Consider the following 25,706-nt stretch of genomic DNA (forward strand, 5'->3'; position numbering starts at 1 on the left):
GAAGTTTCTCAGAAAGCTTCTTTCTCTTTATTATTGGAGGATATTTCCTTTGGCCCTATAGTCTTCAAAGGGATCCGAAATATCTGTTCTCAGATTCCACAGAAATAAGGCTAGCAAAGAGATCCACGAAATACAGATGTAACTCTGTGAGATGAATTAACAGACCACTAAGCAGTTTCTCAGAAAGCTTCTTTCCAGATTTCCTCTGAGGATATTTCCTTTTTCACCATCGCCCTCTATGGGCTTCCAAATATCACATTGCCAATTCCACAAGAACAGTCTTAGCGAAAGGCTTCTTCAGGGGAAAGCTGTAACTCAGTGAGATGATTTCAGAGAACACAAAGAAGTTTCTCAGAAAGCTTCTTTCTCTTTGTTATCGGAGGATATTTCCTTTGGCCCTATAGTCTCCAAACGGATCCGAAATATCTTTTCTCAGATTCCACAGAAATAAGGCTAGCAAAGAGATCCACGAAATACAGATGTAACTCTGTGAGATGAATTAACAGAACACTAAGCAGTTTCTCAGAAAGCTTCTTTCCAGATTTCCTCTGAGGATATTTCCTTTTTCACCATCGACCTCTATGGGCTTCCAAATATCACTTTGCCAATTCCACAAGAACTGTCTTAGCGATAGGCTTCTTGAGGAGGAAGCTGTAACTCTGTGAGATGATTTCACAGAACACAAAGAAGTTTCTCAGAAAGCTTCTTTCTCTTTGTTATGGGAGGATATTTCCTTTGGCCCTATAGTCTTCAAAGGGATCCAAAATATCTGTTATCAGATTCCACAGAAATAAGGCTAGCAAACAGATCCACGAAATACAGATGTAACTCTCTGAGATGAATTAACAGAACACTAAGCATTTTCTCAGAAAGATTCTTTCCAGATTTCCTCTGAGGATATTTCCTTTTTCACCATAACCCTCTATGGGCTTCCAAATATCACTTTGCCAATTCCACAAGAACTGTCTTAGCGAAAGGCTTCTTGAGGGGAAAGCTGTAACTCTGTGAGATGATTTCACAGAACACAAAGAAGTTTCTCAGAAAGCTTCTTTCCCTTTGTTATCGGAGGATATTTCCTTTGGCCCTATAGTCTTCAAAGGGATCCGAAATATCTGTTCTCAGATTCCACAGAATTAAGGCTAGCAAAGAGATCCACGAAATACAGATGTAACTCTGTGAGATGAATTAACAGACCACTAAGCAGTTTCTCAGAAAGCTTCTTTCCAGATTTCCTCTGAGGATATTTCCTTTTTCACCATAGCCCTCTATGGGCTTCCAAATATCACTTTGCCAATTCCACAAGAACTTTCTTAGCGAAAGGCTTCTTGAGGGGAAAGCTGTAACTCTGTGAGATGATTTCACAGAACACAAAGAAGTTTCTCAGAAAGCTTCTTTCTCTTTGTTATCGGAGGATATTTCCTTTGGCCCTATAGTCTTCAAAGGGATCTGAAATATCTGTTCTCAGATTCCACAGAAATAAGGCTAGCAAAGAGATCCACGAAATACAGATGTAACTCTGTGAGATGAATTAACAGAACACTAAGGAGTTTCTCAGAAAGCTTCTTTCCAGATTTCATCTGAGGATATTTCCTTTTTCACCATAGCCCTCTATGGGCTTCCAAATATCACTTTGCCAATTCCACAAGAACTGTCTAAGCGAAAGAATTCTTGAGGGAAAGCTATAACTCTGTGAGATGATTTCACAGAACACAAAGAAGTTTCTCAGAAAGCTTCTTTCTCTTTGTTATTGGAGGATATTTCCTTTGGCCCTATAGTGTTCAAAGCATCCGAAATATCTGTTCTCAGATTCCACAGAAATAAGGCTAGCAAAGAGATCCACGAAATACAGATGTAACTCTGTGAGATGAATTAACAGAACACTAAGCAGTTTCTCAGAAAGCTTCTTTCCAGATTTCCTCTGAGGATATTTCCTTTTTCACCATAGCCCTCTATAGGCTTCCAAATATCACTTTGCCAATTCCACAAGAACTGTCTTAGCGAAAGGCTTCTTGAGGGGAAAGCTGTAACTCTGTGAGATGATTTCACAGAACACAAAGAACTTTCTCAGAAAGCTCCTTTCTCTTTGTTATCGGAGGATATTTCCTTTGGCCCTATAGTCTTCAAAGGGATCCGCAATATCTGTTCTCAGATTCCACAGAAATAAGGCTAGCAAAGAGATCCAGGAAATACAGATGTAACTCTGTGAGATGAATTAACAGAACACTAAGCAGTTTCTCAGAAAGCTTCTTTCCAGATTTCCTCTGAGGATATTTCCTTTTTCACCATCGCCCTCTATGGGCTTCCAAATATCACTTTGCCAATTCCACAAGAACTGTCTTAGCGAAAGGCTTCGTGAGGGGAAAGCTGTAACTCTGTGAGATGATTTCAAAGAACACAAAGAAGTTTCTCAGAAAGCTTCTTTCTCTTTGTTATCGGAGGATATTTCCTTTGGCCCTATAGTCTCCAAAGGGATCCGAAATATCTGCTCTCAGATTCCACAGAAAATAGGCTAGCAAAGAGATCCACGAAATACAGATGTAACTCTGTGAGATGAATTAACAGAACACTAAGGAGTTTCTCAGAAAGCTTCTTTCCAGATTTCCTCTGAGGATATTTCCTTTTTCACCATAGCCCTCTATGGGCTTCCAAATATCTCTTTGCCAATTCCACAAGAACTGTCTTAGCGAAAGGCTTCTTGAGGGGAAAGCTGTAACTCAGTGAGATGATTTCACAGAACACAAAGAAGATTCTCAGAAAGCTTCTTTCTCTTTGTTATCGGAGGATATTTCCTTTGGCCCTATAGTCTCCAAAGGGATCCGAAATATCTGCTCACAGATTTCACAGAAATAAGGCTAGCAAAGAGATCCACGAAATACAGATGTAACTCTGTGAGATGAATTAACGGAGCACTAAGTAGTTTCTCAGAAACTTCTTTCCAGGTTTCACCTGAGAATATTTCCTTTTTCACCATAGCCCTCTATGGGCTTCCAAATATCACTTTGCCAATTCCAAAAGAACTGTCTTAGCGAAAGGCTTCTTGAGGGGAAAGCTGTAACTCTGTGAGTTGATTTCACAGAACACAAAGAACTTTCTCAGAAAGCTTCTTTCTCTTTGTTATCGGAGGATATTTCCTTAGGCCCTATACTCTTCAAAGGGATCAGAAATATCTGTTGTCAGATTCCACAGAAATAAGGCTAGCAAAGAGATCCACGAAATACAGATGTAACTCTGTGAGATGAATTAACAGAAGACTAAGCAGTTTCTCAGAAAGCTTCTTTCCAGATTTCATCTGGGGATATTTCCTTTTTCACCATAGCCCTCTATGGGCTTCCAAATATCACTTTGCCAATTCCACAAGAACTGTCTTAGCGAAAGGCTTCTTGAGGGGAAAGCTGTAACTCTGTGAGATGATTTCACAGAACACAAAGAAGTTTCTCAAAAAGCTTCTTTCTCTTTGTTATCGGAGGATATTTCCTTTGGCCCTATAGTCTTCAAAGGGATCCGAAATATCTGTTCTCGGATTCCACAGAAATGAGGCTAGCAAAGAGATCCACGAATTACAGATGTAACTCTGTGAGATGAATTAACAGAACACTAAGCAGTTTCTCAGAAAGCTTCTTTCCAGATTTCCTCTGAGGATATTTCCTTTTTCACCATAGCCCTCTATGGGCTACCAAATATCACTTTGCCAATTCCACAAGAACTGTCTTAGCGAAAGGCTTCTTGAGGGGAAAGCTGTAACTCTGTGAGATGATTTCACAGAACACAAAGAAGTTTCTCAGAAATCTTCTTTCTCTTTGTTATTGGAGGATATTTCCTTTGGCCCTATCGTCTTAAAGGGATCCGAAGTATCTGTTCTCAGATTCCACAGAAATAAGGCTAGCAAAGTGATCCACGAAATACAGATGTAACTCTGTGAGATGAATTAACAGAACACTAAGCAGTTTCTCAGAAAGCTTCTTTCCAGATTTCCTCTGAGGATATTTCCTTTTTCACCATCGCCCTCTATGGGCTTCCAAATATCACTTTGCCAATTCCACAAGAACTCTCTTAGCGAAAGGCTTCTTGAGGGGAAAGCTGTAACTCTGTGAGATGATTTCACAGAACACAAAGAAGTTTCTCAAAAAGATTCTCTTTGTTATCGGAGCATATTTCCTTTGGCCCTATAGTCTTCAAAGGGATCCGAAATATCTGTTCTCAGATTCCACAGAAATAAGGCTAGCAAAGAGATCCACGAAATACAGATGGAACTCTGTGAGATGAATTAACAGAAGAGTAAAGAGTTTCTCAGAAAGCTTCTTTCCAGATTTCATCTGAGGATATTTCCTTTTTCACCATCACCCTCTAAGGGCTTCCAAATATCACTTTGCCAATTCCACAAGAACTGTCTTAGCGAAAGGCTTCGTGAGGGGAAAGCTGTAACTCTGTGAGATGATTTCAAAGAACACAAAGAAGTTTCTCAGAAAGCTTCTTTCTCTTTGTTATCGGAGGATATTTCCTTTGGCCCTATAGTCTCCAAAGGGATCCGAAATATCTGTTCTCAGATTCCACAGAAAATAGGCTAGCAAAGAGATCCACGAAATACAGATGTAACTCTGTGAGATGAATTAACAGAACACTAAGGAGTTTCTCAGAAAGCTTCTTTCCAGATTTCCTCTGAGGATATTTCCTTTTTCACCATAGCCCTCTATGGGCTTCCAAATATCTCTTTGCCAATTCCACAAGAACTGTCTTAGCGAAAGGCTTCTTGAGGGGAAAGCTGTAACTCAGTGAGATGATTTCACAGAACACAAAGAAGATTCTCAGAAAGCTTCTTTCTCTTTGTTATCGGAGGATATTTCCTTTGGCCCTATAGTCTCCAAAGGGATCCGAAATATCTGCTCACAGATTTCACAGAAATAAGGCTAGCAAAGAGATCCACGAAATACAGATGTAACTCTGTGAGATGAATTAACAGAGCACTAAGTAGTTTCTCAGAAACTTCTTTCCAGGTTTCACCTGAGAATATTTCCTTTTTCACCATAGCCCTCTATGGGCTTCCAAATATCACTTTGCCAATTCCACAAGAACTGTCTTAGCGAAAGGCTTCTTGAGGGGAAAGCTGTAACTCTGTGAGATGATTTCACAGAACACAAAGAAGTTTCTCAAAAAGCTTCTTTCTCTTTGTTATCGGAGGATATTTCCTTTGGCCCTATAGTCTTCAAAGGGATCCGAAATATCTGTTCTCGGATTCCACAGAAATAAGGCTAGCAAAGAGATCCACGAATTACAGATGTAACTCTGTGAGATGAATTAACAGAACACTAAGCAGTTTCTCAGAAAGCTTCTTTCCAGATTTCCTCCGAGGATATTTCCTTTTTCACCATAGCCCTCTATGGGCTACCAAATATCACTTTGCCAATTCCACAAGAACTGTCTTAGCGAAAGGCTTCTTGAGGGGAAAGCTGTAACTCTGTGAGATGATTTCACAGAACACAAAGAAGTTTCTCAGAAATCTTCTTTCTCTTTGTTATGGAGGATATTTCCTTTGGCCCTATAGTCTCCAAAGGGATCCGAAATATCTGTTCTCAGATTCCACAGAAAATAGGCTAGCAAAGAGATCCACGAAATACAGATGTAACTCTGTGAGATGAATTAACAGAACACTAAGGAGTTTCTCAGAAAGCTTCTTTCCAGATTTCCTCTGAGGATATTTCCTTTTTCACCATAGCCCTCTATGGGCTTCCAAATATCTCTTTGCCAATTCCACAAGAACTGTCTTAGCGAAAGGCTTCTTGAGGGGAAAGCTGTAACTCAGTGAGATGATTTCACAGAACACAAAGAAGATTCTCAGAAAGCTTCTTTCTCTTTGTTATCGGAGGATATTTCCTTTGGCCCTATAGTCTCCAAAGGGATCCGAAATATCTGCTCACAGATTTCACAGAAATAAGGCTAGCAAAGAGATCCACGAAATACAGATGTAACTCTGTGAGATGAATTAACAGAGCACTAAGTAGTTTCTCAGAAACTTCTTTCCAGGTTTCACCTGAGAATATTTCCTTTTTCACCATAGCCCTCTATGGGCTTCCAAATATCACTTTGCCAATTCCACAAGAACTGTCTTAGCGAAAGGCTTCTTGAGGGGAAAGCTGTAACTCTGTGAGTTGATTTCACAGAACACAAAGAACTTTCTCAGAAAGCTTCTTTCTCTTTGTTATCGGAGGATATTTCCTTTGGCCCTATACTCTTCAAAGGGATCAGAAATATCTGTTGTCAGATTCCACAGAAATAAGGCGAGCAAAGAGATCCACGAAATACAGATGTAACTCTGTGAGATGAATTAACAGAAGGCTAAGCAGTTTCTCAGAAAGCTTCTTTCCAGATTTCATCTGAGGATATTTCCTTTTTCACCATAGCCCTCTATGGGCTTCCAAATATCACTTTGCCAATTCCACAAGAACTGTCTTAGCGAAAGGCTTCTTGAGGGGAAAGCTGTAACTCTGTGAGATGATTTCACAGAACACAAAGAAGTTTCTCAAAAAGCTTCTTTCTCTTTGTTATCGGAGGATATTTCCTTTGGCCCTATAGTCTTCAAAGGGATCCGAAATATCTGTTCTCGGATTCCACAGAAATAAGGCTAGCAAAGAGATCCACGAATTACAGATGTAACTCTGTGAGATGAATTAACAGAACACTAAGCAGTTTCTCAGAAAGCTTCTTTCCAGATTTCCTCTGAGGATATTTCCTTTTTCACCATAGCCCTCTATGGGCTACCAAATATCACTTTGCCAATTCCACAAGAACTGTCTTAGCGAAAGGCTTCTTGAGGGGAAAGCTGTAACTCTGTGAGATGATTTCACAGAACACAAAGAAGTTTCTCAGAAATCTTCTTTCTCTTTGTTATTGGAGGATATTTCCTTTGGCCCTATAGTCTTAAAGGGATCCGAAGTATCTGTTCTCAGATTCCACAGAAATAAGGCTAGCAAAGTGATCCACGAAATACAGATGTAACTCTGTGAGATGAATTAACAGAACACTAAGCAGTTTCTCAGAAAGCTTCTTTCCAGATTTCCTCTGAGGATATTTCCTTTTTCACCATCGCCCTCTATGGGCTTCCAAATATCACTTTGCCAATTCCACAAGAACTGTCTTAGCGAAAGGCTTCTTGAGGGGAAAGCTGTAACTCTGTGAGATGATTTCACAGAACACAAAGAAGTTTCTCAAAAAGATTCTTTCTCTTTGTTATCGGAGCATATTTCCTTTGGCCCTATAGTCTTCAAAGGGATCCGAAATATCTGTTCTCAGATTCCACAGAAATAAGGCTAGCAAAGAGATCCACGAAATACAGATGGAACTCTGTGAGATGAATTAACAGAAGAGTAAAGAGTTTCTCAGAAAGCTTCTTTCCAGATTTCATCTGAGGATATTTCCTTTTTCACCATCACCCTCTAAGGGCTTACAAATATAACTTTGCCAATTCCACAAGAACTGTCTTAGCGAAAGGCTTCTTGAGGGGAAAGCTGTAACTATGTGAGATGATTTCACAGAACACAAAGAAGTTTCTGAGAAAGCTTTTTTCTCTTTGTTATCGGAGGATATTTCCTTTGGCCCTATAGTCTTCAAAGGGATCCGAAATATCTGTTCTCAGATTCCACAGAAATAAGGCTAGCAAAGGGATTCACGAAATACAGATGTAACTATGTGAGATGAATTAACAGAACACTAAGCAGTTTCTCAGAAAGCTTCTTTCCAGATTTCCTCTGAGGATATTTCCTTTTTCACCATAGCCCTCTATGGGCTTCCAAATATCACTTTGCCAATTCCACAAGAACTGTCTTAGCGAAAGGCTTCTTGAGGGGAAAGCTGTAACTCTGTGAGATGATTTCAGAGAACACAAAAAAGTTTCTCAGAAAGCTTCTTTCTCTTTGTTATCGGAGGATATTTCCTTTGGCCCTATAGTCTTTAAAGGGATCCGCAATATCTGTTCTCAGATTCCACAGAAATAAGGCTAGCAAAGAGATCCAAGAAATACAGATGTAACTCTGTGAGATGAATTAACAGAACACTAAGGAGTTTCTCAGAAAGCGTCTTTCCAGATTTCCTCTGAGGATATTTCCTTTTTCACCATAGCCCTCTAAGGGCTTCCAAATATAACTTTGCCAATTCCACAAGAACTGTCTTAGCGAAAGGCTTCTTGAGGGGAAAGCTGTAACTCTGGGAGATGATTTCAAAGAACACAAAGAAGTTTCTCAGATAGCTTCTTTCTCTTTGTTATCGGAGGATATTTCCTTTGGCCCTATAGTCTCCAAAGCTATCCGAAATATCTGCTGTCAGATTCCACAGAAATAAGGCTAGCAAAGAGATCCACGAAATACAGATGTAACTCTGTGAGATGAATTAACAGAACACTAAGCAGTTTCTCAGAAACTTCTTTCCAGATTTCCTCTCAGGATATTTCCTTTTTCACCATAGCCCTCTAAGGGCTTCCAAATATCACTTTGCCAATTCCACAAGACCTGTCTTAGCGAAAGGCTTCTTGAGGGAAAAGCTGTAACTATGTGAGATGATTTCACAGAACACAAAGAAGTTTCTGAGAAAGCTTTTTTCTCTTTGTTATCGGAGGATATTTCCTTTGGCCCTATAGTCTTCAAAGGGATCCGAAATATCTGTTCTCAGATTCCACAGAAATAAGGCTAGCAAAGAGATTCACGAAATACAGATGTAACTATGTGAGATGAATTAACAGAACACTAAGCAGTTTCTCAGAAAGCTTCTTTCCAGATTTCCTCTGAGGATATTTCCTTTTTCACCATAGCCCTCTATGGGCTTCCAAATATCACTTTGCCAATTCCACAAGAACTGTCTTAGCGAAAGGCTTCTTGAGGGGAAAGCTGTAACTCTGTGAGATGATTTCAGAGAACACAAAAAAGTTTCTCAGAAAGCTTCTTTCTCTTTGTTATCGGAGGATATTTCCTTTGGCCCTATAGTCTTTAAAGGGATCCGCAATATCTGTTCTCAGATTCCACAGAAATAAGGCTAGCAAAGAGATCCAAGAAATACAGATGTAACTCTGTGAGATGAATTAACAGAACACTAAGCAGTTTCTCAGAAAGCTTCTTTCCAGATTTCCTCTGAGGATATTTCCTTTTTCACCATAGCCCTCTATGGGCTTCCAAATATCACTTTGCCAATTCCACAAGAACTGTCTTAGCGAAAGGCTTCGTGAGGGGAAAGCTGTAACTCTGTGAGATGATTTCAAAGAACACAAAGAAGTTTCTCAGAAAGCTTCTTTCTCTTTGTTATCGGAGGATATTTCCTTTGGCCCTATAGTCTCCAAAGGAATCCGAAATATCTGTTCTCAGATTCCACAGAAAATAGGCTAGCAAAGAGATCCACGAAATACAGATGTAACTCTGTGAGATGAATTAACAGAACACTAAGGAGTTTCTCAGAAAGCTTCTTTCCAGATTTCCTCTGAGGATATTTCCTTTTTCACCATAGCCCTCTATGGGCTTCCAAATATCTCTTTGCCAATTCCACAAGAACTGTCTTAGCGAAAGGCTTCTTGAGGGGAAAGCTGTAACTCAGTGAGATGATTTCACAGAACACAAAGAAGATTCTCAGAAAGCTTCTTTCTCTTTGTTATCGGAGGATATTTCCTTTGGCCCTATAGTCTCCAAAGGGATCCGAAATATCTGCTCACAGATTCCACAGAAATAAGGCTAGCAAAGAGATCCACGAAATACAGATGTAACTCTGTGAGATGAATTAACAGAGCACTAAGTAGTTTCTCAGAAACTTCTTTCCAGGTTTCACCTGAGAATATTTCCTTTTTCACCATAGCCCTCTATGGGCTTCCAAATATCACTTTGCCAATTCCACAAGAACTGTCTTAGCGAAAGGCTTCTTGAGGGGAAAGCTGTAACTCTGTGAGTTGATTTCACAGAACACAAAGAACTTTCTCAGAAAGCTTCTTTCTCTTTGTTATCGGAGGATTTTTCCTTTGGCCCTATACTCTTCAAAGGGATCAGAAATATCTGTTGTCAGATTCCACAGAAATAAGGCTAGCAAAGAGATCCACGAAATACAGATGTAACTCTGTGAGATGAATTAACAGAAGACTAAGCAGTTTCTCAGAAAGCTTCTTTCCAGATTTCATCTGAGGATATTTCCTTTTTCACCATAGCCCTCTATGGGCTTCCAAATATCACTTTGCCAATTCCACAAGAACTGTCTTAGCGAAAGGCTTCTTGAGGGGAAAGCTGTAACTCTGTGAGATGATTTCACAGAACACAAAGAAGTTTCTCAAAAAGCTTCTTTCTCTTTGTTATCGGAGGATATTTCCTTTGGCCCTATAGTCTTCAAAGGGATCCGAAATATCTGTTCTCGGATTCCACAGAAATAAGGCTAGCAAAGAGCTCCACGAATTACAGATGTAACTCTGTGAGATGAATTAACAGAACACTAAGCAGTTTCTCAGAAAGCTTCTTTCCAGATTTCCTCTGAGGATATTTCCTTTTTCACCATAGCCCTCTATGGGCTACCAAATATCACTTTGCCAATTCCACAAGAACTGTCTTAGCGAAAGGCTTCTTGAGGGGAAAGCTGTAACTCTGTGAGATGATTTCACAGAACACAAAGAAGTTTCTCAGAAATCTTCTTTCTCTTTGTTATTGGAGGATATTTCCTTTGGCCCTATCGTCTTAAAGGGATCCGAAGTATCTGTTCTCAGATTCCACAGAAATAAGGCTAGCAAAGTGATCCTCGAAATACAGATGTAACTCTGTGAGATGAATTAACAGAACACTAAGCAGTTTCTCAGAAAGCTTCTTTCCAGATTTCCTCTGAGGATATTTCCTTTTTCACCATCGCCCTCTATGGGCTTCCAAATATCACTTTGCCAATTCCACAAGAACTGTCTTAGCGAAAGGCTTCTTGAGGGGAAAGCTGTAACTCTGTGAGATGATTTCACAGAACACAAAGAAGTTTCTCAAAAAGCTTCTTTCTCTTTGTTATCGGAGCATATTTCCTTTGGCCCTATAGTCTTCAAAGGGATCCGAAATATCTGTTCTCAGATTCCACAGAAATAAGGCTAGCAAAGAGATCCACGAAATACAGATGGAACTCTGTGAGATGAATTAACAGAAGAGTAAAGAGTTTCTCAGAAAGCTTCTTTCCAGATTTCATCTGAAGATATTTCCTTTTTCACCATCACCCTCTAAGGGCTTACAAATATAACTTTGCCAATTCCACAAGAACTGTCTTAGCGAAAGGCTTCTTGAGGGGAAAGCTGTAACTCTGTGAGATAATTTCACAGAACACAAAGAAGTTTCCCAAAAAGCTTCTTTCTCTTTGTTATCGGAGGATATTTCCTTTGGCCCTATAGTCTTCAAAGGGATCCGAAATATCTGTTCTGAGATTCCACAGAAATAAGGCTAGCAAAGAGATCCACGAAATACAGATGGAACTCTGTGAGATGAATTAACAGAACACTAAGCAGTTTCTCAGAAAGCTTCTTTCCAGATTTCCTCTGAGGATATTTCCTTTTTCACCATAGCCCACTAAGGGCTTCCAAATATAACTTTGCCAATTCCACAAGAACTGTCTTAGCGAAAGGCTTCTTGAGGGGAAAGCTGTAACTCTGGGAGATGATTTCAAAGAACACAAAGAAGTTTCTCAGATAGCTTCTTTCTCTTTGTTATCGGAGGATATTTCCTTTGGCCCTATAGTCTCCAAAGGGATCCGAAATATCTGCTGTCAGATTCCACAGAAATAAGGCTAGCAAAGAGATCCACGAAATACAGATGTAACTCTGTGGGATGAATTAACAGAACACTAAGCAGTTTCTCAGAAAGCTTCTTTCCAGATTTCCTCTGAGGATATTTCCTTTTTCACCATCACCCTCTATGGGCTTACAAATATAACTTTGCCAATTCCACAAGAACTGTCTTAGCGAAAGGCTTCTTGAGGGGAAAGCTGTAACTCTGTGAGATGATTTCACAGAACACAAAGAAGTTTCTCAAAAAGCTTCTTTCTCTTTGTTATCGGAGGATATTGCCTTTGGCCCTATAGTCTTCAAAGGGATCCGAAATATCTGTTCTCGGATTCCACAGAAATAAGGCTAGCAAAGAGATCCAAGAAATACAGATGTAACTCTGTGAGATGAATTAACAGAACACTAAGGAGTTTCTCAGAAAGCGTCTTTCCAGATTTCCTCTGAGGATATTTCCTTTTTCACCATAGCCCTCTAAGGGCTTCCAAATATAACTTTGCCAATTCCACAAGAACTGTCTTAGCGAAAGGCTTCTTGAGGGGAAAGCTGTAACTCTGGGAGATGATTTCAAAGAACACAAAGAAGTTTCTGAGAAAGCTTTTTTCTCTTTGTTATCGGAGGATATTTCCTTTGGCCCTATAGTCTTCAAAGGGATCCGAAATATCTGTTCTCAGATTCCACAGAAATAAGGCTAGCAAAGAGATTCACGAAATACAGATGTAACTATGTGAGATGAATTAACAGAACACTAAGCAGTTTCTCAGAAAGCTTCTTTCCAGATTTCCTCTGAGGATATTTCCTTTTTCACCATAGCCCTCTATGGGCTTCCAAATATCACTTTGCCAATTCCACAAGAACTGTCTTAGCGAAAGGCTTCTTGAGGGGAAAGCTGTAACTCTGTGAGATGATTTCAGAGAACACAAAAAAGTTTCTCAGAAAGCTTCTTTCTCTTTGTTATCGGAGGATATTTCCTTTGGCCCTATAGTCTTTAAAGGGATCCGCAATATCTGTTCTCAGATTCCACAGAAATAAGGCTAGCAAAGAGATCCAAGAAATACAGATGTAACTCTGTGAGATGAATTAACAGAACACTAAGCAGTTTCTCAGAAAGCTTCTTTCCAGATTTCCTCTGAGGATATTTCCTTTTTCACCATAGCCCTCTATGGGCTTCCAAATATCACTTTGCCAATTCCACAAGAACTGTCTTAGCGAAAGGCTTCGTGAGGGGAAAGCTGTAACTCTGTGAGATGATTTCAAAGAACACAAAGAAGTTTCTCAGAAAGCTTCTTTCTCTTTGTTATCGGAGGATATTTCCTTTGGCCCTATAGTCTCCAAAGGAATCCGAAATATCTGTTCTCAGATTCCACAGAAAATAGGCTAGCAAAGAGATCCACGAAATACAGATGTAACTCTGTGAGATGAATTAACAGAACACTAAGGAGTTTCTCAGAAAGCTTCTTTCCAGATTTCCTCTGAGGATATTTCCTTTTTCACCATAGCCCTCTATGGGCTTCCAAATATCTCTTTGCCAATTCCACAAGAACTGTCTTAGCGAAAGGCTTCTTGAGGGGAAAGCTGTAACTCAGTGAGATGATTTCACAGAACACAAAGAAGATTCTCAGAAAGCTTCTTTCTCTTTGTTATCGGAGGATATTTCCTTTGGCCCTATAGTCTCCAAAGGGATCCGAAATATCTGCTCACAGATTCCACAGAAATAAGGCTAGCAAAGAGATCCACGAAATACAGATGTAACTCTGTGAGATGAATTAACAGAGCACTAAGTAGTTTCTCAGAAACTTCTTTCCAGGTTTCACCTGAGAATATTTCCTTTTTCACCATAGCCCTCTATGGGCTTCCAAATATCACTTTGCCAATTCCACAAGAACTGTCTTAGCGAAAGGCTTCTTGAGGGGAAAGCTGTAACTCTGTGAGTTGATTTCACAGAACACAAAGAACTTTCTCAGAAAGCTTCTTTCTCTTTGTTATCGGAGGATTTTTCCTTTGGCCCTATACTCTTCAAAGGGATCAGAAATATCTGTTGTCAGATTCCACAGAAATAAGGCTAGCAAAGAGATCCACGAAATACAGATGTAACTCTGTGAGATGAATTAACAGAAGACTAAGCAGTTTCTCAGAAAGCTTCTTTCCAGATTTCATCTGAGGATATTTCCTTTTTCACCATAGCCCTCTATGGGCTTCCAAATATCACTTTGCCAATTCCACAAGAACTGTCTTAGCGAAAGGCTTCTTGAGGGGAAAGCTGTAACTCTGTGAGATGATTTCACAGAACACAAAGAAGTTTCTCAGAAAGCTTCTTTCTCTTTGTTATCGGAGGATATTTCCTTTGGCCGTATAGTCTTCAAAGGGATCCGACATATCTGTTGTCAGATTCCACAGAAATAAGGCTAGCAAAGAGATCCTCGAAATACAGATGTAACTCTGTGAGATGAATTAACAGAACACTAAGCAGTTTCTCAGAAAGCTTCTTTCCAGATTTCATCTGAGGATATTTCCTTTTTCACCATAGCCCTCTATGGGCTTCCAAATATCACTTTGCCAATTCCACAAGAACTGTCTTAGCGAAAGGCTTCTTGAGGGGAAAGCTGTAACTCTGTGAGATGATTTCACAGAACACAAAGAAGTTTCTCAAAAAGCTTCTTTCTCTTTGTTATCGGAGGATATTTCCTTTGGCCCTATAGTCTTCAAAGGGATCCGAAATATCTGTTCTCAGATTCCACAGAAATAAGGCTAGCAAAGAGATCCACGAAATACAGATGGAACTCTGTGAGATGAATTAACAGAAGAGTAAACAGTTTCTCAGAAAGCTTCTTTCCAGATTTCATCTGAGGATATTTCCTTTTTCACCATCACCCTCTATGGGCTTACAAATATAACTTTGCCAATTCCACAAGAACTGTCTTAGCGAAAGGCTTCTTGAGGGGAAAGCTGTAACTCTGTGAGATGATTTCACAGAACACAAAGAAGTTTCTCAAAAAGCTTCTTTCTCTTTGTTATCGGAGGATATTTCCTTTGGCCCTATAGTCTTCAAAAGGGATCCGAAATATCTGTTCTCAGATTCCACAGAAATAAGGCTAGCAAAGAGATCCACGAAATACAGATGTAACTCTGTGAGATGAATTAACAGAACACTAAGCAGTTTCTCAGAAAGCTTCTTTCCAGATTTCATCTGAGGATATTTCCTTTTTCACCATAGCCCTCTATGGGCTTCCAAATATCACTTTGCCAATTCCACAAGAACTGTCTTAGCGAAAGGCTTCTTGAGGGGAAAGCTGTAACTCTGTGAGATGATTTCAGAGAACACAAAAAAGTTTTTCAGAAAGCTTCTTTCTCTTTGTTATCGGAGGATATTTCCTTTGGCCCTATAGTCTTTAAAGGGATCCGCAATATCTGTTCTCAGATTCCACAGAAATAAGGCTAGCAAAGAGATCCAGGAAATACAGATGTAACTCTGTGAGATGAATTAACAGAACACTAAGCAGTTTCTCAGAAAGCTTCTTTCCAGATTTCCTCTGAGGATATTTCCTTTTTCACCATAGCCCTCTATGGGCTTCCAAATATCACTTTGCCAATTCCACAAGAACTGTCTTAGCGAAAGGCTTCGTGAGGGGAAAGCTGTAACTCTGTGAGATGTTTTCAAAGAACACAAAGAAGTTTCTCAGAAAGCTTCTTTCTCTTTGTTATCGGAGGATATTTCCTTTGGCCCTATAGTCTCCAAAGGGATCCGAAATATCTGTTCTCAGATTCCACAGAAAATAGGCTAGCAAAGAGATCCACGAAATACAGATGTAACTCTGTGAGATGAATTAACAGAACACTAAGCAGTTTCTCAGAAAGCTTCTTTCCAGATTTCCTCAGAGGATATTTCCTTTTTCACCATAGCCCTCTATGGGCTTCCAAATATCTCTTTGCCAATCCCACAAGAACTGTCTTAGCGAAAGGCTTCTTGAGGGGTAAGCTGTAACTCAGTGAGATGATTTCACAGAACACAAAGAAGATTCTCAGAAAGCTTCTTTCTCTTTGTTATCGGAGGATATTTCCTTTGGCCCTATAGTCTCCAAAGGGATCCGAAATATCTGCTCACAGATTCCACAGAAATAAGGCTAGCAAAGAGATCCACGAAATACAGATGTAACTCTGTGAGATGAATTAACAGAGCACTAAGTAGTTTCTCAGAAAGCTTCTTTCCAGATTTCACCTGAGAATATTTCCTTTTTCACAATAGCCCTCTATGGGCTTCCAAATATCACTTTGCCAATTCCACAAGAACTGTCTTAGCGAAAGGCTTCTTGAGGGGAAAGCTGTAACTCTGTGAGTTGATTTCACAGAACACAAAGAACTTTCTCAGAAAGCTTCTTTCTCTTTGTTATCGGAGGATATTTCCTTTGGCCCTATATTCTTCAAAGGGATCCGAAATATCTGTTCTCAGATTCCACAGAAATAAGGCTAAAAAAGAGATCCACGAAATACAGATGTAACTCTGTGAGATGAATTAACAGAAGACTAAGCAGTTTCTCAGAAAGCTTCTTTCCAGATTTCATCTGAGGATATTTCCTTTTTCACCATAGCCCTCTATGGGCTTCCAAATATCACTTTGCCAATTCCACAAGAACTGTCTTAGCGAAAGAATTCTTGAGGGGAAAGCTGTAACTCTCTGAGATGATTTCACAGAACACAAAGAAGTTTCTCAAAAAGCTTCTTTCTCTTTGTTATCGGAGGATATTTCCTATGGCCCTCTAGTTTCCAAAGGGATCCGAAATATCTGTTCTCAGATTCCACAAATATAACGCTAGCAAAGAGATCCAGGAAATACAGATGTAACTCTGTGAGATCAATTAACAGAACACTAAGCAGTTTCTCAGAAAGCTTCTTTCCAGATTTCCTCTGAGGATATTTCCTTTTTCACCATAGCCCTCTAAGGGCTTTCTAATAACACTTTGCCAATTCCACAAGAACTGTCTTAGCGAAAGGCTTCTTGAGGGTAAAGCTGTAACTCTGTGAGATGATTTCACAGAACACAAACAACTTTCTCAGAAAGCTTCTTTCTCTTTGTTATCGGAGGATATTTCCTTTGGCCCTATAGTCTTCAAAGGGATCCGAAATATCTGTTCTCAGATTCCACAAAAATAAGGCTAGCAAAGAGATCCACGAAATACAGATGTAACTCTGTGAGATGAATTAACAGAACACTAAGCAGTTTCTCAGAAAGCTTCTTTCCAGATTTCCTCTGAGGATATTTCCTTTTTCACCATAGCCCTCTAAGGGCTTCCAAATATCACTTTGCCAATTCCACAAGAACTGTCTTAGCGAAAGGCTGCTTGAAGGGAAAGCTGTAACTATGTGAGATGATTTCACAGAACACAAAGAAGTTTCTCAGAAAGCTTCTTTCTCTTTGTTATTGGAGGATATTTCCTTTGGCCCTATAGTGTTCAAAGCATCCGAAATATCTGTTCTCAGATTCCACAGAAATAAGGCTAGCAAAGAGATCCACGAAATACAGATGTAACTCTGTGAGATGAATTAACAGAACACTAAGCAGTTTCTCAGAAAGCTTCTTTCCAGATTTCCTCTGAGGATATTTCCTTTTTCACCATAGCCCTCTACGGGCTTCCAAATATCACTTTGCCAATTCCACAAGAACTGTCTTAGCGAAAGGCTTCTTGAGGGCAAAGCTGTAACTCTGTGAGATGATTTCACAGAACACAAAGAAGTTTCTCAAAAAGCTTCTTTCTCTTTGTTATCGGAGGATATTTCCTTTGGCCCTATAGTCTCCAAAGGGATCCGAAATATCTGTTCTCAGATTTCACAGAAATAAGGCTAGCAAAGAGATCCACGAAATACAGATGTAATTCTGTGAGATGAATTATCAGAATACTAAGCAGTTTCTCAGAAAGCTTCTTTCCAGATTTCCTCTGAGGATATTTCCTTTTTCACCATAGCCCTCTATGGGCTTCCAAATATCACTTTGCCAATTCCACAAGAACTGTCTCAGCGAAAGGCTTCTTGAAGGGAAAGCTGTAACTCTGTGAGATGATTTCAAAGAACACAAAGAAGTTTCTCAGAAAACTTCTTTCTCTTTGTTATCGGAGGATATTTCCGTTGGCCCTATAGTCTTCAAAGGGATCCGAAATATCTATTCTCAGATTCCACAGAAAGAAGGCTAGCAAAGACATCCACGAAATACAGATGTAACTCTGTGAGATGAATTAACAGAACACTAAGCAGTTTCTCAGAAAGCTGCTTTTCAAATTTCCTCTGATGATATTTCCTTTTTCACCATAGCCCTCTATGGGCTTCCAAATATCACTTTGCCAATTCCACAGGAACTGTCTTAGCGAAAGGCTTTTTGAGGGGAAAGCTGTAACTCTGTGAGATGATTTCAAAGAACACAAAGAAGTTTCTCAGAAACCTTCTTTCTCTTTGTTATCGGAGGATATTTCCTTTGGCACTATAGTCTAAAAAGGGAACCGAAATATCTGTTCTCAGATTCCACAGAAATAAGGCTGGCACAGAGATCCACGAAATACAGATGTAACTCTTTGAGATGAATTAACGGAACACTAAGCAGTTTCTCAGAAAGCTTCTTTCCAGATTTCATCTGAGGATATTTCCTTTTTCACCATAGCCCTCTATGGGCTTCCAAATATCACTTTGCCAATTCCACAAGAACTGTCTTAGCGAAAGGCTTCTTGAGGGGAAAGCTATAACTCTGTGAGATGATTTCACAGAACACAAAGAAGTTTCTCAGAAAGCTTCTTTCTCTTGGTTATGGGATGATATTTCCTTTGGCCCTATAGTCTCCAAAGGGATCCGAAATAACTGTTCTCAGATTCCACAGAAATAAGGCTAGCAAAGAGATCCACGAAATACAGATGTAACTCTGTGAAATGAATTAACAGAACACTAAGCAGTTTCTCATAAAGCTTCTTTCCAGATTTCATCTGAGGATATTTCCTTTTTCACCATAGCCCTCTAAGGGCTTCCAAATATCACTTTGCCAATTCCACAAGAACTGTCTTAGCGAAAAGCTTCTTCAGGGGAAAGCTGTAACTCCGTGAGCTGATTTCACAGACACAAAGAAATTTCTCAGAAACTTCTTTCTCTTTGTTATCGGAGGATATTTCCTTTGGCCCTATAGTCTCCAAAGGGATCCGAAATATCTGTTCTCAGATTCCACAGAAATAAGGCTAGCAAAGAGATCAACGAAATACAGATGTAACTCTGTGAGATCAATTAACAGAACACTAAGCAGTTTCTCAGAAAGCTTCTTTCCAGATTTCATCTGAGGATATTTCCTTTTTCACCATAGTCCTCTATGGGCTTCCAAATATCACTTTGCCAATTCCACAAGAACTGTCTTAGCGAAAGGCTTCTTGAGGGAAAGCTGTAACTCTGTGAGATGATTTCACAGAACACAAAGAAGTTTCTCAAAAAGCTTCTTTCTCTTTGTTATCGGAGGATATTGCCTTTGGCCCTATAGTCTTCAAAGGGATCCGAAATATCTGTTCTCAGATTCCACAGAAATAAGGCTAGCAAAGAGATCCACGAAATACAGATGGAACTCTGTGAGATGAATTAACAGAAGAGTAAACAGTTTCTCAGAAAGCTTCTTTCCAGATTTCATCTGAGGATATTTCCTTTTTCACCATCACCCTCTATGGGCTTACAAATATAACTTTGCCAATTCCACAAGAACTGTCTTAGCGAAAGGCTTCTTGAGGGGAAAGCTGTAACTCTGTGAGATAATTTCACAGAACACAAAGAAGTTTCTCAAAAAGCTTCTTTCTCTTTGTTATCGGAGGATATTTCCTTTGGCCCTATATTCTTCAAAGGGATCCGAAATATCTTTTCTCAGATTCCACAGAAATAAGGCTAGCAAAGAGATCCACGATATATAGATGTAACTCTGTGAGATGAATTAACAGAACACTAAGCAGTTTCTCAGAAAGCTTCTTTCCAGATTTCCTCTGAGGATATTTCCTTTTTCACCATAGCCCTCTAAGGGCTTCCAAATATAACTTTGCCAATTCCACAAGAACTGTCTTAGCGAAAGGCTTCTTGAGAGGAAAGCTTTAACTCTGGGAGATGATTTCAAAGAACACAAAGAAGTTTCTCAGAAAGCTTCTTTCTCTTTGTTATCGGAGGATATTTCCTTTGGCCCTATAGTCTCCAAAGGGATCCGAAATATCTGTTCTCAGATTCCACAGAAAATAGGCTACCAAAGAGATCCAGGAAAAACAGATGTAACTCTTTGAGATGAATTAACAGAACACTAAGCAGTTTCTCAGAAAGCTTCTTTCCAGATTTCATCTGAGGATATTTCCTTTTTCACCATAGCCCTCTATGGGCTTCCAAATATCACTTTGCCAATTCCACAAGAACTGTCTAAGCGAAAGGCTTCTGGAGGGGAAAGCTGTAACTCTGTGAGTTGATTTCACAGAACACAAAGAAGTTTCTCAGAAAGCTTCTTTCTCTTTGTTATCGGAGGATATTTCCTTTGCCCCTATAGTCTCCAAAGGGATCCGAAATATGTGCTCTCAGATTCCACAGAAATAAGGCTAGCAAAGAGATCCACGAAATACAGATGTAACTCTGTGGGATGAATTAACAGAACACTAAGTAGTTTCTCAGAAAGCTTCTTTCCAGATTTCACCTGAGAATATTTCCTTTTTCACCATAACCCTGTATGGGCTTCCAAATATCACTTTGCCAATTCCACAGGAACTGTCTTAGCGAAAGGCTTTTTGAGGGGAAAGCTGTAACTCTGTGAGGTGATTTCAAAGAACACAAAGAAGTTTCTCAGAAACCTTCTTTCTCTTTGTTATCGGAGGATATTTCCTTTGGCCCTATAGTCTAAAAAGGGATCCGAAATATCTGTTCTCAGATTCCACAGAAATAAGGCTAGCACAGAGATCCACGAAATACAGATGTAACTCTTTGAGATGAATTAACGGAACACTAAGCAGTTTCTCAGAAAGCTTCTTTCCAGATTTCATCTGAGGATATTTCCTTTTTCACCATAGCCCTCTATGGGCTTCCAAATATCACTTTGCCAATTCCTCAAGAACTGTCTTAGCGAAAGGCTTCTTGAGGGGAAAGCTATAACTCTGTGAGATGATTTCACAGAACACAAAGAAGTTTCTCAGAAAGCTTCTTTCTCTTGGTTATGGGATGATATTTCCTTTGGCCCTATAGTCTCCAAAGGGATCCGAAATAACTGTTCTCAGATTCCACAGAAATAAGGCTAGCAAAGAGATCCACGAAATACAGATGTAACTCTGTGAAATGAATTAACAGAACACTAAGCAGTTTCTCATAAAGCTTCTTTCCAGATTTCATCTGAGTATATTTCCTTTTTCACCATCACCCTCTATGGGCTTACAAATATAACTTTGCCAATTCCACAAGAACTGTCTTAGCGAAAGGCTTCTTGAGGGGAAAGCTGTAACTCTGTGAGATGATTTCACAGAACACAAAGAAGTTTCTCAAAAAGCTTCTTTCTCTTTGTTATCGGAGGATATTGCCTTTGGCCCTATAGTCTTCAAAGGGATCCGAAATATCTGTTCTCAGATTCCACAGAAATAAGGCTAGCAAAGAGATCCACGAAATACAGATGTAACTCTGTGTGATGAATTAACAGAACACTAAGCAGTTTCTCAGAAAACTTCTTTCCAGATTTCATCTGAGGATATTTCCTTTTTCACCATAGCCCTCTATGGGCTTCCAAATATCACTTTGCCAATTCCACAAGAACTGTCTTAGCGAAAGGCTTCTTGAGGGGAAAGCTGTAACTCTGTGAGTTGATTTCACAGAACACAAAGAACTTTCTCAGAAAGCTTCTTTCTCTTTGTTATCGGAGGATATTTCCTTTGGCCCTATAGACTTCAAAGGGATCCGAAATATCTGTTCTCGGATTCCACAGAAATAAGGCTAGCAAAGAGATCCACGAATTACAGATGTAACTCTGTGAGATGAATTAACAGAACACTAAGCAGTTTCTCAGAAAGCTTCTTTCCAGATTTCCTCTGAGGATATTTCCTTTTTCACCATAGCCCTCTATGGGCTTCCAAATATCACTTTGCCAATTCCACAAGAACTGTCTTAGCGAAAGGCTTCTTGAGGGGAAAGCTGTAACTCTGTGAGATGATTTCACAGAACACAAAGAAGTTTCTCAGAAATCTTCTTTCTCTTTGTTATTGGAGGATATTTCCTTTGGCCCTATAGTCTTAAAGGGATCCGAAGTATCTGTTCTCAGATTCCACAGAAATAAGGCTAGCAAAGAGATCCACGAAATACAAATGTAACTCTGTGAGATGAATTAACAGAACACTAAGCAGTTTCTCAGAAAGCTTCTTTCCAGATTTCCTCTGAGGATATTTCCTTTTTCACCATCGCCCTCTATGGGCTTCCAAATATCACTTTGCCAATTCCACAAGAACTGACTTAGCGAAAGGCTTCTTGAGGGGAAAGCTGTAACTCTGTGAGATGATTTCACAGAACACAAAGAAGTTTCTCAGAAAGCTTCTTTCTCTTTGTTATCGGAGGATATTTCCTTTGGCCGTATAGTCTTCAAAGGATTCCGAAATATCTGTTCTCAGATTCCACAGAAATAAGGCTAGCAAAGAGATCCACGAAATACAGATGGAACTCTGTGAAATGAATTAACAGAAGAGTAAGCAGTTTCTCAGAAAGCTTCTTTCCAGATTTCATCTGAGGATATTTCCTTTTTCACCATCACCCTCTATGGGCTTACAAATATAACTTTGCCAATTCCACAAGAACTGTCTTAGCGAAAGGCTTCTTGAGGGGAAAGCTGTAACTCTGTGAGATGATTTCACAGAACACAAAGAAGTTTCTCAAAAAGCTTCTTTCTCTTTGTTATCGGAGGATATTGCCTTTGGCCCTATAGTCTTCAAAGGGATCCGAAATATCTGTTCTCGGATTCCACAGAAATAAGGCTAGCAAAGAGATCCACGAAATATAGATGTAACTCTGTGAGATGAATTAACAGAACACTAAGCAGATTCTCAGAAAGCTTCTTTCCAGATTTCCTCTGAGGATATTTCCTTTTTCACCATAGCCCTCTAAGGGCTTCCAAATATAACTTTGCCAATTCCACATGAACTGTCTTAGCGAAAGGCTTCTTGAGGGGAAAGCTGTAACTCTGGGAGATGATTTCAAAGAACACAAAGAAGTTTCTCAGAAAGCTTCTTTCTCTTTCTTATCGGAGGATATTTCCTTTGGCCCTATAGTCTTCAAAGGGATCCGAAATATCTGTTCTCAGATTCCACAGAAATAAGGCTAGCAAAGTGATCCACGAAATACAGATGTAACTCTGTGAGATGAATTAACAGAACACTAAGCAGTTTCTCAGAAATCTTCTTACCAGATTTCCTCTGAGGATATTTCCTTTTTCACTATAGCCCTCTATGGGCTTCCAAATATCACTTTGCCAATTCCACAAGAACTGTCTTAGCGAAAGGCTTCTTGAGGGGAAAGCTGTAACTCTGTGAGATGATTTCACAGAACACAAAGAAGTTTCTCAGAAAGCTTCTTTCTCTTTGTTATCGGAGGATATTTCCTTTGGCCGTATAGTCTCCAAAGGGAACCGAAATATCTGTTCTCAGATTCCACAGAAATAAGGCTAGCAAAGAGATCAACGAAACACAGATATAACTCTGTGAGATCAATTAACAGAACAATAAGCAGTTTCTCAGAAAGCTTCTTTCCAGATTTCCTCTGAGGATATTTCCTTTTTCACCATAGCCCTCTATGGGCTTCCAAATATCACATTGCCAATTCCACAAGAACTGTCTTAGCGAAAGGCTTCGTGAGGGGAAAGCTGTAACTCTGTGAGATGATTTCAAAGAACACAAAGAAGTTTCTCAGAAAGCTTCTTTCTCTTTGTTATCGGAGGATATTTCCTTTGGCCCTATAGTCTCCAAAGGGATCCGAAATATCTGTTCTCAGATTCCACAGAAATAAGGCTAGCAAAGAGATCCAAGAAATACAGATGTAACTCTGTGAGATGAATTAACAGAACACTAAGGAGTTTCTCAGAAAGCTTCTTTCCAGATTTCCTCTGAGGATATTTCCTTTTTCACCATAGCCCTCTATGGGCTTCCAAATATCTCTTTGCCAATTCCACAAGAACTGTCTTAGCGAAAGGCTTCTTGAGGGGAAAGCTGTAACTCAGTGAGATGATTTCACAGAACACAAAGAAGATTCTCAGAAAGCTTCTTTCTCTTTGTTATCGGAGGATATTTCCTTTGGCCATATAGTCTCCAAAGGGATCCGAAATATCTGCTCACAGATTCCACAGAAATAAGGCTAGCAAAGAGATCCACGAAATACAGATGTAACTCTGTGAGATGAATTAACAGAGCACTAAGTAGTTTCTCAGAAACTTCTTTCCAGATTTCACCTGAGAATATTTCCTTTTTCACCATAGCCCTCTATGGGCTTCCAAATATCACTTTGTCAATTCCACAAGAACTGTCTTAGTGAAAGGCTTCTTGAGGGGAAAGCTGTAACTCTGTGAGTTGATTTCACAGAACACAAAGAACTTTCTCAGAAAGCTTCTTTCTCTTTGTTATCGGAGGATATTTCCTTTGGCCCTATAGTCTTCAAAGGGATCCGAAATATCTGTTCTCGGATTCCACAGAAATAAGGCTAGCAAAGAGATCCACGAATTACAGATGTAACTCTGTGAGATGAATTAACAGAACACTAAGCAGTTTCTCAGAAAGCTTCTTTCCAGATTTCCTCTGAGGATATTTCCTTTTTCACCATAGCCCTCTATGGGCTTCCAAATATCACTTTGCCAATTCCACAAGAACTGTCTTAGCGAAAGGCTTCTTGAGGGGAAAGCTGTAACTCTGTGAGATGATTTCACAGAACACAAAGAAGTTTCTCAGAAATCTTCTTTCTCTTTGTTATTGGAGGATATTTCCTTTGGCCCTATAGTCTTAAAGGGATCCGAAGTATCTGTTCTCAGATTCCACAGAAATAAGGCTAGCAAAGTGATCCACGAAATACAGATGTAACTCTGTGAGATGAATTAACAGAACACTAAGCAGTTTCTCAGAAAGCTTCTTTCCAGATTTCCTCTGAGGATATTTCCTTTTTCACCATCGCCCTCTATGGGCTTCCAAATATGACTTTGCCAATTCCACAAGAAATGACTTAGCGAAAGGCTTCTTTAGGGGAAAGCTGTAACTCTGTGAGATGATTTCACAGAACACAAAGAAGTTTCTCAGAAAGCTTCTTTCTCTTTGTTATCGGAGGATATTTCCTTTGGCCGTATAGTCTTCAAAGGGATCCGAAATATCTGTTCTCAGATTCCACAGAAATAAGGCTAGCAAAGAGATCCACGAAATACAGATGGAACTCTGTGAAATGAATTAACAGAAGAGTAAGCAGTTTCTCAGAAAGCTTCTTTCCAGATTTCATCTGAGGATATTTCCTTTTTCACCATCACCCTCTATGGGCTTACAAATATAACTTTGCCAATTCCACAAGAACTGTCTTAGCGAAAGGCTTCTTGAGGGTAAAGCTGTAACTCTGTGAGATGATTTCATAGAACACAAAGAAGTTTCTCAAAAAGCTTCTTTCTCTTTGTTATCGGAGGATATTTCCTTTGGCCCTATAGTCTCCAAAGGGATCCGAAATATCTGTTTTCGGATTCCACAGAAATAAGGCTAGCAAAGAGATCCACTAAATACAGATGTAACTCTGTGAGATGAATTAACAGAACACTAAGCAGTTTCTCAGAAAGCTTCTTTCCAGATTTCCTCTGAGGATATTTCCTTTTTCACCATAGCCCTCTAAGGGCTTCCAAATATAACTTTGCCAATTCCAAAAGAACTGTCTTAGCGAAAGGCTTCTTGAGGGGAAAGCTGTAACTCTGGGAGATGATATCAAAGAACACAAAGAA

The sequence above is a fragment of the Macaca mulatta genome, chromosome 7, assembly GCF_049350105.2.
Source record: "Macaca mulatta isolate MMU2019108-1 chromosome 7, T2T-MMU8v2.0, whole genome shotgun sequence".
Classification (NCBI taxonomy): Eukaryota; Metazoa; Chordata; class Mammalia; order Primates; family Cercopithecidae; genus Macaca; species Macaca mulatta.